Raw genomic sequence first — 18,907 nt, forward strand, 5'->3', positions numbered from 1 at the left:
ACAACACAATTACTGAAATTAAAAATACTCTAGAAGGAATCAATAACAGGATAACTGAGGCAGAAGAACGGATAAGTGAGCTGGAAGATAAAATGGTGCAAATAACTGCTAGGGAGCAGAATAAAGAAAAAAAGAATGAAAAGTATTGAGGACAGTCTCAGAGACCTCTGGGAAAACATTAAATGCACCAACATTCGAATCATAGGGGTTCCAGAAGAAGAAGAGAAAAAGAAAGATCTGAGAAAATATTTGAAGAGATTATAGTTGAAAACTTCCCTAACATGGGAAAGGAAATAGTCAACCAAGTTCAGGAAGAACAGAGAGTACCATATAGGATAAACCCAAAGAGAAACACGCCGAGACATATATTAATCGAACTATCAGAAATTAAATACAGGGGCTTTCCTGGTGGTGCAGTGGTTAAGAATCTGCCTGCCAATGCAGGAGACACGGGTTCGAGCCCTGGGCTGGGAAGATCCCACATGCTGCGGAGCAAGTAAGCCCATGCACCACAACTACTGAGCCTGCACTCTAGAGCCCGCGAGCCACAACTACTGAGCCCATATGCCACAACTACTGAAGCCTGTGCACCTAGAGCCCATGCTCCCAACAAGAGAAGCCACCATAATAAGAAGGCTGTGCACGACAACGAAGAGTAACCCCTGCTTGTCACAACTAGAGAAAGCCTGCATGCAGCAACAAAGACCCAATGCAGCCAAAAATAAAAATAAATAAAATAAATTTATTAAAAAAATTAAATACAAAGAAAAAGTATTAAAAGCAGCAAGGGAAAAGCAACAAATAACATATAAGGGAATCCCATAAGGTTAACAGCTGATTTTTCAACAGAAACTCTGCAAGCCAGAAGGGAGTGGCAGGACATATTTAAAGGGATGAAGGGAAAAACCCACAACCAAGATTACTCTACCCAACAAGGATCACCTTCAGATTTGATGGAGAAATTAAAACCTTTACAGATAAGCAAAAGTTAAGAGAATTCAGCACCACCAAACCAGCTTTACAACAAATGCTAAAGGAACTTCTCTAGGCAGGAAACACAAGAGAAGGAAAAGACCTACAAAAATACCCCCAAACAGTTAAGAAAATGGTAATAGGAACATACACATCGATAATTACCTTAAATGTAAATGGATTAATTGCTCCAACCAAAAGACATAGACTGGGTGAATGGATACAAAAACAAGACCCATATATATGCTGTCTACAAGAGACCCACTTCAGACCTAGGGATGCATACAGACTGAAAGTGAAGGGATGGAAAAAGATATTCCATGCAAATGGAAATCAAAAGAAAGCTGGAGTAGCAATTCTCATATCAGACAAAATAGAGTCTGTTAAAATAAAGACTATTACAGGGAGATGCAAGAGGGAAGACATATGGGAACATATGTTTATGTATGACTGATTCACTTTGTTATAAAGCAGAAACTAACACACCATTGTAAAGCAATTATACCCCAATAAAGATGTTAAAAAAAAATTAAAAAAAAATAAAGACTATTACAAGAGACAAGGAAGGACACTACATAATGATCAAGGGATCAATCCAAGAAGAAGAATAACAATTGTAAATATTTATGCACCCAACATAGGAGCACCTCAATACATAAGGAAAATGCTAACAGCCATAAAAGGGGAAATCAACAGTAACACGATAATAGTAGGGGACTTTAACACCCCACTTTCACCAATGGACAGATCATCCAAAATGAAAATAAATAAGGAAACACAAGCTTTAAATGACACATTAAACAAGATGGACTTAATTGATATTTATAGGACATTCCAACCCAAAACAACAGAATACAATTTCTTCTCAAGTGCTCATGAAACATTCTCCAGGATAGACCATATCTTGGGTCACAAATCTAGCCTTGGTAAATTTAAGATAATTTAAATCGTGTCAAGTATCTTTTCCGACCACAACATTATAAGACTACATATCAATTACAGGGGAAAATCTGTAAAAAATACAAATACATGGAGGCTAAACAATACACTACTAAATAACCAAGAGATCACTGAAGAAATCAAAGAGGAAATCAAAAAATACCTAGAAACAAATGACAATGAAAACATGATGATCCCAAACCTATGGGATGCAGCAAAAGCAGTTCTAAGAGGGAAGTTTATAACAATACAACCCTACCTCAAGAAACAATAAAAATCTCAAATAAACAACCTAACCTTACACCTAAAGCAATTAGAGAAAGAAGAACAACCTCCCCCCCAAAGTTAGCAGAAGGAAAGAAATCATAAAGATCAGATCAGAAATAAATGAAAAAGAAATGAAGGAAACAAGAGCAAAGATCAATAAAGCTAAAAGCTGGTTCTTTGAGAAGATAAACAAAATTGATAACCCATTAGCCAGGATCATCAAGAAAAAAAGGGAGAAGACCCAAATCAACAGAATTAGAAATGAAAAAGGAGAAGTAACAACTGACACTGCAGAAATACAAAGGATCATGAGACATTACTATAAGCAACCATATGCCAATAAAATGGACAACCTGGAAGAAATGGACAAATTCTTAGAAATGTACAGCCTTCCAAGACTGAATCAGGAAGAAATAGAAAATATAAATATACCAATCACAAGCACTGAAATTAAAACTGTGATTAAAAATCTTCCAACAAACAAAAGCCCAGAACCACATGGCTTCACAGGCGAATTCTATAAAACATTTAGAGAAGAGCTAACACCTATCCTTCTCAACCTCTACCAAAATATAGCAGAGGGAGGAACACTCCCAAACTCATTCTACAAGGCCACCATCACCCTGATACCAAAACCAGACAAAGATGTCACGAAAAAAGAAAACTGCAGTCCAATGTCTCTGGTGAACATAGATGCAAAAATCCTCAACAAAAAACTAACAAACAGAATCCAACAGAACATTAAAAGGATTATACACCCTGATCAAGTGGGGTTTATTCCAGGGATGCAAGGATTCTTCAATATATGCAAATCAATCAATGTGATACACCATATTTACAAATTGAAGGATAAAAATCATATGATAATCTCAATAGATGCAGAAAAAGCTTTTGACAAAATTCAACACCCATTTATGATAAAAAAAAACAAAAAAAACTCTCCAGAAAGTAGGCATACAGGGAACCTACCTCAACATAATAAAGGCCAGATATGACAAACCCACAGCCAACATCATTCTCAATGGTGAAAAACTGACACCATTTCCTCTAAAATCAGGAACAAGACAAGGTTGGCCACTCTCACCACTATTATTCAACATAGCTTAGGAAGTTTTAGCCACAGCAATCAGAGAAAAAAAAGAAATAAAAGGAATCCAAATTGGAAAAGAAGAAGTAAAAGTGTCACTGTTTGCAGATGACATGACACTATACATAGAGTATCCTAAAGATGCTACCAGAAAACTACTAGGGCTAATCAACGAATGTGGTAGGGTAGCAGGATACAAAATTAATGCACAGAAATCTCTTGCATTCCTATACACTAATGATGAAAAATCTGAAAGAGAAATTAAGGAAACACTCCAATTTACCATTGCAACACAAAGAATAAAATACCTAGGAATAAACCTACCTAAGGAGACAAAAGACCTGTATGCAGAAAACTATAAGACACTGATGAAAGACATGAAAGATGATGCAAACAGATGGAGAGATACACCATGTTCTTGGAATGGAAGAATCAACATTGTGAAAATGACTATACTACCCAAAGCAATCTACAGATTCAATGCAATCCCTATCAAACTACCAATGACATTTTTCACAGAACTAGAACAAAAAATTTCACAATTTGTATGGAAACACAAAAGACCCCGAATAACCAAAACAATCTTGAGAAAGAAAAACAGAGCTGGAGGAATCAGGCTCCTGGACTTCAGACTACACTACAAAGCTACAGTAATCAAGACAGTATGGTACTGGCACAAAAACAGAAATATAGATCAATGGAACAGGGTAGAAAGCCCAGAGATAAACCCATGCACCTATGGTCACCTTATCTTTGATAAAGGAGGAAAGAATATACAATGGAGAAAAGTCAGCCTCTTCAATAAGTGGTGCTGGGAAAACTGGACAGCTACATGTAAAAGAATGAAATTAGAACACTCCCTAACACCACACACAAAAATAAACTCAAAATGGATTAAAGGGGCTTCCCTGGTGGTGCAGTGGTTAAGAATCTGCCTGCCAGTTCAGGGGACATGGGTTTAAGCCCTGGTCCGGGAAGATCCTACATGCCACAGAGCAACTAAGCCTGTGCACCACAACTACTGAGCCTGCACTCTAGAACCCATGAGCCACAACTACTGAGCCCACTTTCCACAACTACTGAAGCCCACGAGCCTAGAGCCCATGCTCCTCAACAAGAGAAGCCACCACAATGAGAAGCCTGCACACCTCAATGAACAGTAGCCCCCACTCGCTGCAACTAGAGAAAGCCTGCATGCAGCAACGAAGACCCAACACAGGCAAAATTAATTAATTAATTTTTAAAAAATGGATTAAAGACCTAAATGTAAGGCCAGACACTATAAAACTCTTAGAGGAAAACATAGGCAGAACATTCTATGACATAAATCACAGCAAGATCTTTTTTGACCCACCTCCTAGAGAAATGGAAATAAAAACAAAAATAAACAAATGGGACCTAATGAAACTTAAAAGCTTTTGCACAGCAAAGGAAACCATAAACAAGACAAAAAGACAACCCTCAGAATTGGAGAAAATATTTGCAGATGAAGCAACTGACAAAGGCTTAATCTCCAAAACATACAAGCAACTCATGCAGCTCAATATCAAAAAAACAAACAACCCAATCCAAAAATGGGCAGAAGACCTAAAAATGGGCAGAAGACCTAAATAGACATTTCTGCAAAGAAGATATATAGATTGCCAACAAACACGTGATAGGATGCTCAACATCACTAATCATTAAAGAAATGCAAATCAAAACTACAATGAGGTATCACCTCACACCGGTCAGAATGGCCATCATCAAAAAATCTACAAACAATAAATGCTGGAGACGGTGTGGAGAAAAGGGAACCCTCTCGCACTGTTGGTGGGAATGTAAATTGATACAGCCACTATGGAGAACAGTATGGAGGTTCCTTAAAAAACTAAAAATAGAACTACCATACGACCCAGCAATCCCACTACTGGGCATATACCCTGAGAAAACCATAATTCAAAAAGAGTCATGTACCGCAATGTTCATTGCAGCACTATTTACAATAGCCAGGACATGGAAGCAACCTAAGTGTTCATCGACAGATGAATGGATAAAGAAATGTGACACATATACACAATGGAATATTACTCAGCCATAAAAAGAAACGAAATTGAGTTATTTGTAGTGTGGTGGATGGACCTAGAGTCTGTCTTACAGAGTGAAGTAAGTCAGAAAGAGAAAAACAAATACCGTATGCTAACACATATATATGGAATCTAAAAAAAAAATGGTTCTGAAGAACCTAGGGGCAGGGCAGGAATAAAGACACAGATGTAGAGAATGGACTTGAGGACACGCAGAGAGGGAAGGGTAAGCTGGGACGAAGTGAGAGAGTGGCATGGACGTATATACACTACTTAATGTAAACTAGATAGCTAGTGGGAAGCAGCTGCATGGCACAGGGAGATCAGCTCTGTGGTTTGTGACCACCTAGAGGGGTGGGATAGGGAGGGTGGGAGGGAGACGCAAGAGGAAGGGGATATGGGGACATACGTAGGCATATAGCTGATTCACTCTGTTATACAGCAGAAACTAACACAACACTGTAAAGCAATTACACTCCAATAAAAATGTTAAAAAAAAAACTACCTTAATAAACAGTGCTATATGAAGAAAGTGATCAGACTTTATTGAGGTCTGTTTGACTCTGAATACAATGCTTTAATCACTTAAAAAAAAAGAAAAAGAAAAAAAGAATTCACACAGCTCAATAATAAAAAGACAACCTAATTTTCAAATTGTCCAAGGATCTAGATAGACATTTCTCTGAAGAAGATGCCCAAATGGCCAACAATGCTCAGTGGGTCTCACGAAACCCGTTTCAATCCAAGTAGAAAATTCAGAGTCAAATTCACAAGTTCCCGGCGGCACCATCAGCCCAAGAAGGTGGCGGGGGGAGAGATGTTTGCCTCCAATCCCAAGGCAGGGGAATGGTGCAAGAATTGGGTCCCATGGCGCATCCCCTCTCAAAGACCCAGCAGACCCAAGCGGGTCACACTGCCTCCGCCTCAGTGCCGCCCTGCAACAGACAACTTCAACATTCCGAGGGGTCGTGGGCTCTGAGAAGTGACCCTAAATGTGGCCAAGGGACCTACTGACACCCCAAAGCAAGCAGGATGGACCCCCAGAGTGCCAGCCCTTAACAAAGTGATGTTGCTTCAGATCTGCTCTTCGGGGTCCGGGCACTAGGGAGTGGTGAGAGGTGGATCAGAGGGCATTTCGCGTCACTTCCCCACCTCCAGAACCTCATCCAGGGCTTCCAGTTCCCCCATCATTGATGTGTTCCTGGTAGATCTGCCTCTGAGTTTCCCTGTGTCATGTGACAGCTGCCTGGAAGGGTAAAATGCAGGCAGCATGTAGGCGGTGAATACTGGAAGAGAGTTCATTGCTGCTCCAGCATTTTCCAAAGGACCCTCTGTGCATACTCCACTTTTTCAAAAGCTTGGGTGATCTAATATGTTTAGAAAACACAAATACCTACCCCCCGCCCCGGCCCCCGCGCCCTTTTTTTGGGGGGGGGTACGCGGGCCTCTCACTGTTGTGGCCTCTCCCGTTGCAGAGCACAGACTCCAGACGCGCAGGCTCAGCGGCCATGGCTCACGGGCCCAGCCGCTCTGCGGCATGTGGGATCTTCCCGGACCGGGGCACGAACCCACGTCCCCTGCATCGGCAGGCGGATTCTCAACCACTGCGCCACCAGGGAAGCCCCCTGCGCCCTTTTTTTAAAGGCAGGCTTTTTTGTTGCAAAGCTACAAAGATGCCTGAATATGCAAAACTGCCCTGAGTTTTTCTGAGAGAAGAGGTTGCACCATTTCACAAGCTCACTTTTCCGAGGAACCTTTGTCTCAATGCCCCAAGGAGCCGGTGCTCCCGAAATATGCCCTGGAAATTCTTAACCTCACCCCGTTCCCTTCCTCTTGCAGATGGTGAGACCAAGGCGGAGGCAGACAGCAGGGAAGGCTGTGCAGACAGCCGAGACTAGGGACCTGGTCCCCAGGGGCCCATCACTAAATTCCTTCCCTTGATCAGCTACATCACTCGCGGGGCCAAGTGCAAAATGGAATCGAGTGCAAGCCCTTCCGAGCACAGGTTCCTGTGTGACTCGAGCATCACTCACCCATGAAGCCAACGCTGCTCTCTCCGCAGCCCAGATGGGTAGAGTGGACGCATCCCTGAACTTGAAGCCAAAGACCCCAGGCCTGCCCCTCACTAGCCCAGTGACCTTGGACACGTCACTCAGCTTCTCCGAGCCTCAGTCTCCACTCCCTGCAAGTGGGTTCATAATGCCACTTTTCTCACCGCTGTGGAGTCGTGATTGCCTGAGATTGCAGACAGAAATCGACTCCTGCCGCTGACCCTGTGTTTGCCGGGGGCTAGGTCTGCTCAGTTCTTGGATTCTAGAACCGTGAGATCCCACCCACTGTCACGCTGAAGGCCGCTGTTACCAGGAGGTACAAAGCAAAGTCCCAGTGATACCAGCTTGTGGATTTAGCGGGGGCCTGCGGGAGCCCCCGTCTGATTCCAGGCAGCAGGGCCACGGATGTGGACTCCAGGTTCCCCTGCGCCGAGGCCTCCTTGCCTCCTCTGTGTGGTGGTTCAGTTTCCCACCTTACTCAGCATCTCTCAGGCATTAAGTGATACACACAACAAGAGGCAGCCGCGCGTGGTGCTGGGGCATCATAAGGGCTGATTGCACGCCAGCTCCCACGGCAGCATTTATTATTAAGTGCTTATGTAGGGCATTATCAGGAAGCTGTTACATAATCAATATTTTTCACTGATTTGCATATTTATCACAGCTCCACTGCTGTCCCGTGTGACTTCGGGCAAGTTCCTTAACTCTGCTGTGCCTCAGTTTCCCCATCTGTAACATATACCTAATGCAAGCACCCAACTCAGCACTGTGGAGCAGACTGAATTAATACATGGAAGATGCTTAGGAGAGTGTTCGGCATAAAGCAAACGGTTTATTGACGTTTGCTATTCTTCTTATTAAGACTAAAGAGACAAAGCTTATGACTGTAACTGTGTGACGTTTTAGCTTGCCCATTTGCTTGGTTCCCAAGTAACTTGGCATTCCTTGGGAATTCTGAAGAGTAAACTAGTGACACATGGATGTGTTGGTTCTTTGGACCACCTGTCTCCTACAGGGTCGTCCAGGCCGGGTGCATGGTTTGACCAGTCGATAGAGACACCCAAACACTGGTGTGACCATTATCATTTTGTCCTGTGGGTTCAGGGTAAGCCCCTCACTTTGCCCTTTCACATCCTCCTCGTTGGCTGCATCTTAGAAAGAGTAACTTGTTCTCAAGCCATAAGAAGCCAAGGCCTTTGGGGCATCTTTCTGTCTTTGTCAGGTGACAACCCACTCTTCTTCCCTCCACCCTCTTTCCTGCTTTCCGTCCACTTTCCTGTCTGCCTCCCCTCCCCTGGCCTCTTCCACCACGATATCTGTGTGTCTGTCACATCCTCTCAGTTTGGGGGTGCTTCAGATCCACAGATCACATGATAAGAAGGTTTTCTGAAGTGAGATATTTGGTACCACCAAAAAGATCATGGACCTGAAGAAATAATGTCTCCTGTGCCCCCACATGCCACCCCGCCTCCTGGAAGTGATGGCTCTGGGGTTTTCTCCCTCCTGCGCCCCTCTCAGGTCAGCCTGGGTCACTGGGGAAACAAAAAAAACCCAACTGGGGTGGGCAGTGAGGAAGAGGAAGAGGAAATGTGCCTGTTTATATGAAAAATTGAACAAAAGAAGACTCAGTTCTCGCAGGCTATAATGAAGTACTTAAGTGCCAGCAGAGAGCTTTCCTGGTGGCACAGTGGATAAGAATCCGCCTGCCAATGCAGGGGACACGGGTTCGAGCCCTGGTCCGGGAAGATCCCACATGCTGCAGAGTATCTAAGCCTGTGAGCCACATCTACTGAAGCCCACTCACCACAACTGCTGAAGCCCGCATGCCTAGAGCCCGTGCTCTGCAACAAGAGAAGCCAGATGCAACGAGAAGCCCACGCACCGCAATGAAAAGTAGCCCCCACTCGCCACAACTAGAGAAAGCCCACGTGCAGCAACGAGGACCCAACACAGCCAAGAATAAATAAATAAAATAAAAATAAATTTAAAAAATATATATTTAAAAAAATTAATAAATGCCAGTGGAGTCACCATTAACATAGCTAAAGCTTCATTTTTAAGTCTGTTGAGAAGTCTGATCAAAAATTATTAACCTGGGGCTTCTCTGGTGGCGCAGTGGTTGAGAGTCCACCTGCCGATGCAGGGGACACGGGTTCGTGCCCCAGTCCGGGAAGATCCCACATGCCGCGGAGCGGCTGGGCCCGTGAGCCATGGCTGCTGAGCCTGCGCGTCTGGAGCCTGTGCTCCACAACGGGAGAGGCCACAACAGTGAGAGGCCCGCGTACTGCAAAAAAAAAAAAAAAAAAAAATTAACCTGAGCAGGAAGCAGTCGGGGGCTTTTCTGGAGGGCCAGGCGGACACACAAAGGAAGATGAAGGGCATTTTAGCAGCCCCTGAGTGTGCCTTTGGTCATCCAGATACCACTCACTAGAGAAAGATCCCAGGGCTGGGGCTGAAGGGACCTTGGAGCTGCAGCTGGGATGGGCCAGGCCAGCTCCTTTGGGTCCCCTTGAAAGAAAGTTCTGCTCCATAGGACTCACCCCACGACTCCTCCTAGGGATGTGACTTAACACCCCCCAAAACTGCAGAAAAGAGCCTTGCACCCCTGAAGAATTTTTGCATTTCTGTATTTCCTAGCTGTTCATCTTTTTCTTTGTGTGTGTGTGTGTGTGTGTGTGTGTGTGTGTGTGTGTGAAATTTACCTACATAAAATGAACCATTTTAAAATGTACAATTCACCACCTTTTCCTAGTTTCAAAACATTTTCATCACCCTCGCCCGAAAACGCCCCATCTCCACTCCCCCAGCCTGGCAACCAGTAATCTACTTTCTGTCTCCATGGACTTGCCCGTTCTGGACGTGTCATATAGATGGAATCATGTGATTCGTGGTCTTTTCAGAGGCTGGCTCCTTTCCCTGAGCAGAATGTTTTCCAGGTTCATCTGCATGGTAGCCTGTGTCAGGGCTTCACTTTTTTTAGGGCAGAGGAATAGCCCATCATATGGACGGACCACATTTTGTTTATCCGTTCACATGGTGACAGGCACTTGGGTTGTTTCCACCTTTGGGCAATGGTGAATGATGTTGCTGTGAATGTGCTCAAAGTTTCTGTGTGAACACCTGTGTTCGACCCTTTGGGGACACACTTAGGAATTGCTGGGCCACGTGATAACTCTATGTTTAGCTCTGTTTTATTTTGCTTTTTTTCTCCCCTTTGGCTCCAGTTTCCCAAATGGAACCCAAATGTTCCAGATGTTTCTTCCCTGATTAGGCCATCTTGAAGGTGTGTTCACTGGAGTCTAGCCATGTCATCTGGACCTCTTTGGGAGCCCCACCTAAAGCCCAAGGATGCTGGAGACACCATTTCAAAAAAGGAACCCCCCTGGCATTTCATGGGTGTGTGGTGGAGCTGTAGGCTGGCAGGGGACCCTTTGTCAGGGCCATTCTCTGTTTGGTTCCCTTGCCTTTCACCTTCACATGCCCATGGGGTCCAGTCAGGCCGAGGGAGGGTCTCCCTCCTCGCAGGACCTACTGCTTTCACGGATCATGACCCAAGACAGTAGCCACCCCAGCCCATTCAGGGCCCCTAGGAGCCACGAGGGGTCTGATTCACTGGGAAAGCCCCCGGTGAAAGCAAGACCACCAGTGTGTCCCTTAGGAGCGCTGTCTAGCTCTAACTTCATCTGTCAAGTGTAGCAGGCTCTGGACATCAGAAGGCCTGGGGTCCATGGGTTGATCACATTATTTCTCCAAAGAATGGGGCCTCCACTGACAAATGAGCTCGGTTACAAGGGGAAGAAAGTAGGGACCGGCGAGGAAGCTGAGAGGCCCTGCACCACGCGGCACTCAATGGCTCCCAGAGGGCCAGAGAGAGAGAAGTCAGTGGAACGTCCTACTTAGCGTCCACCTCCAGACACACCAGCGATGGCATGAGGATTTGGAATAAAAAAGAAGTTAAAAAGCAGTGGAGAAGGGGCTGGGTGTACAGAGGACTCCAGGCTGGAAGTCTATGTGTATGACCTGCCCTGCACTGGCAGGAAGGGCCTGGGAGAGGGGGAGGAGGGCCGGGGGCTCAAAAAATAACTCGAAAGGATAAGTCTGGGAACACAGAAAATGTCACTTTCATTGAAAGCAAGTAGTTATTGAGATTTTAGTCCGTGGGAGACACTGGGCTGAGCTTACAGCGTCGTTCAATTTCCTCGACAGCTCCCAAGGCACATAGATTATTATCCCTATTTTACAGGTGAAGAAACTGAGGTTCCAAGAGGGCAGCCCATTGCCCAAGACCACACAGAGCCCACAGGCTTATCGAGCAGGCCCCACCACCAGCCCTGTGTCAACGGTGTCATCGGGACTCCACAACATTCAGCGTTTGGTGACCATTCTAGACAAACCCAGTTCCATCATGCGAAGGGCCGGTGGATCCCAGATCACTGTAAAGATAGTAACAAGCAGAATGTGGGAAGGAAAATAAACTCAGCGTTTCATAAAGTAGATGCTTAATGGTCAGGAGATGGAACAGCTAAAACGGGTTTCCTGAGCCCCAACAGGGTAGTTTGTGGTGAGGACATATGTGCCAGGGCGGGGCACGGGGAAGCACATCTTCGGGAAAGTCTCTTATTATCCTATCTAAGCCTCTGCTTTCTTCTCTGGACAAATACCTCTAGTGAGTCGAACGGTGGCCTCCAAATCAATACGTCCACACCCTAATGCCTGGTCACTGTGAACGTGACCTCATTTGGAAAAAGGATCTTTGCAGATTAATTAAGTTAAAGATCTTGTATGAGATCATCCTGGCTTAACTGGGTGCACCCTAAGTCTAACAATAAGTTTCCTTATCAGGAGAAGAGACACACAGAGGGAAGGCCGTGTGAAGATGGAGGCAGAGATTGAAGCGATGCGTCTACAAGCCAGGGAGAGCCGGCATCCACCGGAAGCTGGGGGAGGGGCCTGGACCAGCTTCTCCCCTGGAGCCTCCAATTGTCCTAGGAGGCAACTTGGTGGTTGATTCAAAGCCTTCAAAACGTGCACGCCATCCCTTTGACCTAGAACTTCCTCGTCCAGGACTTTATCCCTGCGAAATCAGCGGACAAATGTGCAAAGATGCATGTACAAGATCTCCATCAAAGGTCTGTTTAAAACAACAACAACAAAAAAGAAAACTTTTCAATTCTAGTTAAATTTGTTGGGATGTATCCATCCAGTGAAAAACTATGAATCCATTTAAGTTGGTCAGATAGATATTTTTTGACATGGAAAGATGTTGACAGTGTATTAAGTGAATGTATGATTCCAACTATACCACATTCTGGAAAGGCAAAACTATGAAGACAGTGAAAAGATCTGTGGCCACCAGGGGTTGGGGAGGGAGGATTGACCCGCACAGGAGATTTTTAGGGCATTACAACTGCTCTGTATGAGATGGTAATGGTGGAATCATGACATTCTGTACATTGCTGGAAGGGTGGACACATGACCGTATGCCTTTGTCAAAACCCACAGAAGGTACAACACAAAACGTGAACCCTAATATAAACTATGGACTTTAGTTAATAATCATGTGTCAATATTAGTTCATTAATTGTAAAAAATGTACCACACTCATGGGGGATTATGGAGCAGAAAGGGGGTATATGGGAACTCTCTGTATTAGCAGTTCAATTTTTTGGTAACTTTAAACATGTCCTAAAAAATAAAGGGTGTTAATTTAAAAAAAAAAATGCAGGCTCCTAAACAATACATATAGAATTCTCCCATTTTCCAAGAGCAATGTGGGCCCCCACAGCAGGTCACTGTGGGCCACCCTAGGGCTGTGACTCTGCCTGGATCACCCAGCCCAGTGTTGCCGCAGAGCGCGAATCCACGGCTTGGCAGGGAGCAGACCGGGAGCAGCTGCAGCACCGTGAGTGAATCCAAACCTTACTTTTCTCATCTAAGAAATGGGAATGGGGTCTCTCCATAGAGAGGTGTGAGGATTAAACATAAAATGTTGGCTATAACGAATGCCGTGTAAAAAGCACCCAATCGATGCATTCTTCTCTGACCACCCAGCCGTGATGCCAGAGGGGCAGGGCGGAGGGGTGAGTGGGGACCCCCGCCTCCTGGTATTTGAGGACCCCTGTTCTATGCCCCACTCCCAGCAAGGCACGCACTTCCCACCGATGTCCACCGACCTCCCACTCTGGAACCCTGCTGGGTGGACCTGTCCCTCCATCTTCTCCCATCAGGCGGTCCTTTCTCTCGGGCCTCCCTGTCCGCAAGTGCTTCCTTCAAGGACTCCTCCTCCAGGGAGCTTCCCCTGACCACACCAACCTCCTGGACCTCCTTTCATGAACTGGGACAATATCCACGGCACAACGTTGGGTGCTGCATGCTGTGCATTGTGGGTCTGTCTTGTCTTCTGGAGTCGTCACAAGCTGCTTGAAGGTAGTGACCCCCAACCTCTTCTGGGGTCCCTGCAGGGCTGGGCGACCCCTTGTTCAGCAGGAATTTCTGATGCAAAGACAGAGGACGAGAGTTAAGCATATAGACAAACCATGATGCTCATGTCAAGTTCTAGAAGCCCCGGGAGGGCTGAAGCCTTCTGATACCAGCATCCGTGAGACTCCTACTGCAATGGCGTAAAGCTTTCCAGCTTCAACTGGGAACCCACCAGAGCGATCCAAGGTCGGAGTGGGAGGCGACACGCAGAGCAGCCGAGCAGCAGCCTGACGTCGGTGAGCTCTGCGATGTCGCACCACCTGGCCGAGCTGAGCCTTGGCTTCCTGGTCTGCAGGACGTGCATGATTCTACCTGACGGGTGTGGTTGAATTGTGTTTCCAAAGAGTTATGTTGAAGTCCTAATCCCTGGGGCCTGTGACGTGCCCTAATTTGAAATGGAATCTTGGACGTGCAATCAAATTAAGATGAGATCATACTGGATTAGGGTAGTCATTAAATCCAGTGACTGTGTCCCTATAAGAAGAAGGAAATTGGGGCACAGACACACACAGAGGGAAGACGGGCACGTGAGTTCAGAGGCAGAGGTCACAGGGATGCACTACAAGCCAAGGACTGCTGGCAACACCAGAAGCCACAAGGAGCGAGGAAGGACCCTCCCCTGGAGCCTCAGATGGAGCACGGCCCTGTGACCCCTTGAGTTTGGACTTCCAGCTTCCAGAACTGCGAGAGAATCCATTTCTGAAGGTTGAAGCCACCTGGTTTGTGGCCAGAGGACTGCAACCATCTAACTAGCATGAGGTGCAGAACCCCGCATCTGTAACAAGCTTTCCATACAATTTTGATGCCCATTTGCTGCCTGCTACGTGCTAGCCAGAGCCCAGCTTGGGGTTCCCTCACTGGTGACCTGTCATCCCTCTTGGCCTGTGGGGTTGGGGTGTCCTCCTCGTTCCTCGAGGCTTCCCTTCTGGGTTAGCACTCCTGGCCTGGCTGGAGGCCCCGGGCCCCTGGAGCCCACCCTCTCCGGCATCTGGCAGACAGTTCCCCCTGGGTCTTCTGAAGTAGCATCTGTCCGTCCCTACAAACTGTCCGACCTGAGACACTTCCGACCACTTACACGGGCAGGGGGCTTGCAAGATATTTTCCATGTAGGAGTGTTCTTTGGATAACGAATTTACTCTTTCAGTGGCCACGTGGCCAGTGGAGGGTCATTCCCACAGTCAGCTCCCACAGCTACAGACAAGCTTATTTTGCAAAGCAAGGCCAAAGGTTTCTGCAACCCGGGAGTTCCATTCCTGTAATCAGTGCTTTCAGATTCCACTGGACCTGAGAACCCTCAGGGAGCTACGAAAATGCAGATTCCGGAGCCATCCCAGAGGTTCTAATTCACTGTGTCTGGCTGGGTGTGGGTAGGGGTGAAGGATCTATATTTCTAACAAACTGTTCATATTATGATTTTTTTTTTTTTTTTTTTTTTTGCAGTACGCGGGCCTCTCACTGTTGTGGCCTCTCCCGTTGAGGAGCACAGGCTCCGGACGCGCAGGCTCAGCGGCCATGGCTCACGGGCCCAGCCGCTCCGCAGCATGTGGAATCTTCCCGGACCGGGGCACGAACCCGTGTCCCCTGCATCGGCACGCGGACTCTCAACCACTGCGCCACCAGGGAAGCCCCATATTATGATTTTGATACTGGTGGTCCAAGGAACACTACTCTAGAGAAGTAATTACTGAGTGTGACCATCTTTTTTATTGATTAAAAAAACCCATGTTTTCACCAGGATCTGTCCTCACTGGGGATGCGTACAACCTCGCACTTGTGTCTGGAGTGGGAGCCGTGGGCCTGGGCCAAAGAAGCGACAAGTAAAGAGGACCTTTTATTTTGCATATTTAATTCCCCAAACCTCATAACGCTTTTGCAAACCAGATATTCGATGCCAGGGATTCTACCTGCCTCTTACTGAAGACAATTAAAATACAGGGATGTTGGTGTTCTTGTCCAAAGAGTCACATCCAGAAAATCCTACATCCATTGGGGAGGGTGTAAGCAACTTTATTGGGATGTATTATATATATATGTATATATACTATATAGAACACCATTCACTGATTTCAAGTGTACAATTCAGTGATTTTTAGTCAATTTACCCAGTTGTGCAGCCATCACCATGAATCAGCTTTGGAACATTTCCATTGTCCCAACAAGAGTCCCCAGGCCCAGTTCCCGTTGATTCCCTTCACACTCCTCCCCCAGTACCTGCCCCAGCCAACCTCCTATCTGTTTCTATAGATTTGTATTTTCTGTACATTTCCTATGAATAGAATCCCAGGACATGTGGTCTCTCGCGACTGGCTTCTTCCCCTTAGCATCATGTTCATCCGTGTGGCCGCACGTTTCCTAATGAAGGTTGTTCCCTGTTGGTGAAAGCACTGTTTTTTAAATGCCACAGTCTGGCTGCCCTCGGGAACAGGCTCCATGTCCTGAGGGACCATCCAGGTAGGAGGTTGGTGGTGGGCTGGCTGGAGCATGGCGGGGTTCCATCAGCTGAGTCCTCCCGGCAGCACAAGGTACGTGTGGCCTCTGTGAGGCAGGCTCTCTGGATGTGGAGCCTGAGGCAGGGATTCTGGTGCAGGTGGTTTGTTGAGGGAGAAGCCAGGGAGGACGGGGAAGGGGTCGGGGGAACGTGGTTTCAGCCAGTCTAACCCTGGCCTGGGGCCCAGGGACACCTGGCAGCCAGCACATGGCCCAGCTGTCTCTTTCTGAAGCTGGGGCCTGCCTTGTGGACAACCCCATCAGTCGGTCATCAGAATGGGCTGCTCCTTGATGGGGGGGGGGGGGTCACATGACTTCCTGGGCGAGATGGCTCCCAGCAGCATCAGGGGAAGGGGCAGCCCTGAGGCACTGGCAGCAAGATTCGCAGCACCTGGGGGTGGGTGTCCCCACCCTTAAAGGGGACCTGGGTGGGGCACCCAGTGTCTGCCATAGCCCCACACACACCCCCACATCCTCCAAGTCTGGGGCCCTTGACCAGCTTGTCCCACCTGAGTCCCGCCTGTTTTCCAACTTCCTCCCTGCTGGCCAGGCCCAGCTCCCTCCCCCCCGCCCCCGCCCCTCGAGATGCCAGGCCGGTACCCAGCTGCCTCAGGGCCCTCACGCTTTCTGCTCTCTCTTCCCCAGTGCATGGCCTGGAGGCCCATCCTCCTGAAACTACACAGCATGCGTGCGTGCGTGTGTGTGTGTGTGTGTGTGTGTGTGTGTGTGTGTGTGTGTACGTGCACGTGGCATCAGCCCGGGGGCCACAGAAAAAGTGGCAATGCCCATACCAGCAAACTTCTAGGAGCTCTGATGACATGAACTGTCTCAAAAAGGGCTCGGAATAGGTCAGCCACACCCAAAGTGCCTGGCTCTCTGCTCCACTGCAATCAGGTCACGTGGGCAAGACCGAGAAGTAAGGACAACCACAGGACAGTGTGGGAAGTCCAATCAGGGAGACACTCGAATGCCTCCGTCTGAGGGCCGCCCAGACCCTGCCTGAGGTGGGTCAGAACGAGCTTCCTGGAGAAAGCAGCAGCTGAGGGGATTCTCTGAAAGCAGGACTCGGTCCAGTCGCCAAGGGAGCACGAGAGAGCACCTGGCATAAGCAAAGGCAGGGAAGCAAAGAGCTCTTACTCATTCGAGGACCCGAAATTTGCTGGACCTGGAGTTCAGGGGTAGGGGTGGGGCCAGGGCGGGAGGTTGAAAACCCAAGTCACACAGCGCCTTGGAGTTTGTGTTTGAGCTCAAGGCCAGTGAAACACCAGGGCATGACGTGAGCACATCGATTGTTCAATTTGCTCTTAGCCTAATTGTTCTAACGGAACTGGACATTCGTCACCCCTGCGGCTTTCAGGGGGTGACCCGGGATCCGGGAGACCTCAACCATCGGAGCCCAGCCTTGACTGTTTTCTTATTTTTCTGATCTTCAGCCCCGAGGGGGGGCCCACCTCTGAGGCTCTTGTGGGCTCCACCCTCTTGTGTAGAAAGATCACTTAATTCTAAAGAACGCAGACCAGAGGGCCTGGGTGTGTAGACAGCTCTCGACGGCCTCCAACCAAGAGGGGCCTTGGCCGTGCACGCCACATTTCTCTCGCTTTGGGCCCGGAGCTGCTCCAGGGAGGCTCTGCTGTCACACAGCGGTCTGTGCTGTGTGTTTTCCTCTGCAGTTACTTTGTCCTCACCAGGCCATAAGCCAGCTCTTTGTCACTAGGGCCAGACAGCAAAGTTCTGGGTCACACCGGTGCTGGCATCTGCGCTGGGGGGAAGGGAAAAAATGATCCGTACATTTCCGGTCGGCTTTGGAATTCAGCGACACCTGTTCGGGTCAGGGGGTCTCAGTAGCTGAGTTCACGGGATGGGCCCCCAGCAGCCCTGGGCAGGGGGTGAGGGTTGAGAAGATCTCTGGGCACCATGGGGAGATCGTAGGTGCCGGAAATGAGGCCCGTGGACTTTGCTGATCTTGGCGAGAGGCAAAGTAGCTTGGAAATTTGAAGGCAGGAGCTAGGAAAACCGGTGGGAAAGCGTTAGCTGATTGAGACTGAAATTCCATTGACCTGAGTCTGGGGGCTTCCTGCTGAGCAGAGTGGATGCCCTCAGCTGATCTGGGCCCAGCTCTCATCCCAGGGGCCTGATTTCCTCCCCATCAGCCCAGGAGTCCTCGGAGTTTGCGTGGCCATGTGAGGCTGCGATGGGCAAGTGCATTTAGGAGCTGAGAAGCACTTGGCCTAAGGGAGAAATCATCCCGACCTGCCTTTCCTCCCACAACGGCCATGAGCTCAGGGCCCAGCCCTCCTAGCACCACCCACAGGCATCCCTGCCCCCTGCTGCCACTTTGCTGAAGCTCGCCTTCCGTCCCTCCTACGACCTGGTCCCCTGGATTTGCTCATCCCTCAGTCTGTGTGTGAGTCAGTCTTGCCACCTGCATCCACCCTGACCTCCAGGCCAACAGCTCTGAGTCTCACCACGGAGGCCTCAGAGGCCCAGGAAGGTCAGACCCAGGGTCCCCGATGGAGGGGCAAGGACTTGGCCTCCTTCGCCAGCGGGGGCCCTTCCTC

The sequence above is a fragment of the Delphinus delphis genome, chromosome 8 (assembly GCF_949987515.2).
Source record: "Delphinus delphis chromosome 8, mDelDel1.2, whole genome shotgun sequence".
Lineage (NCBI taxonomy): Eukaryota > Metazoa > Chordata > Mammalia > Artiodactyla > Delphinidae > Delphinus > Delphinus delphis.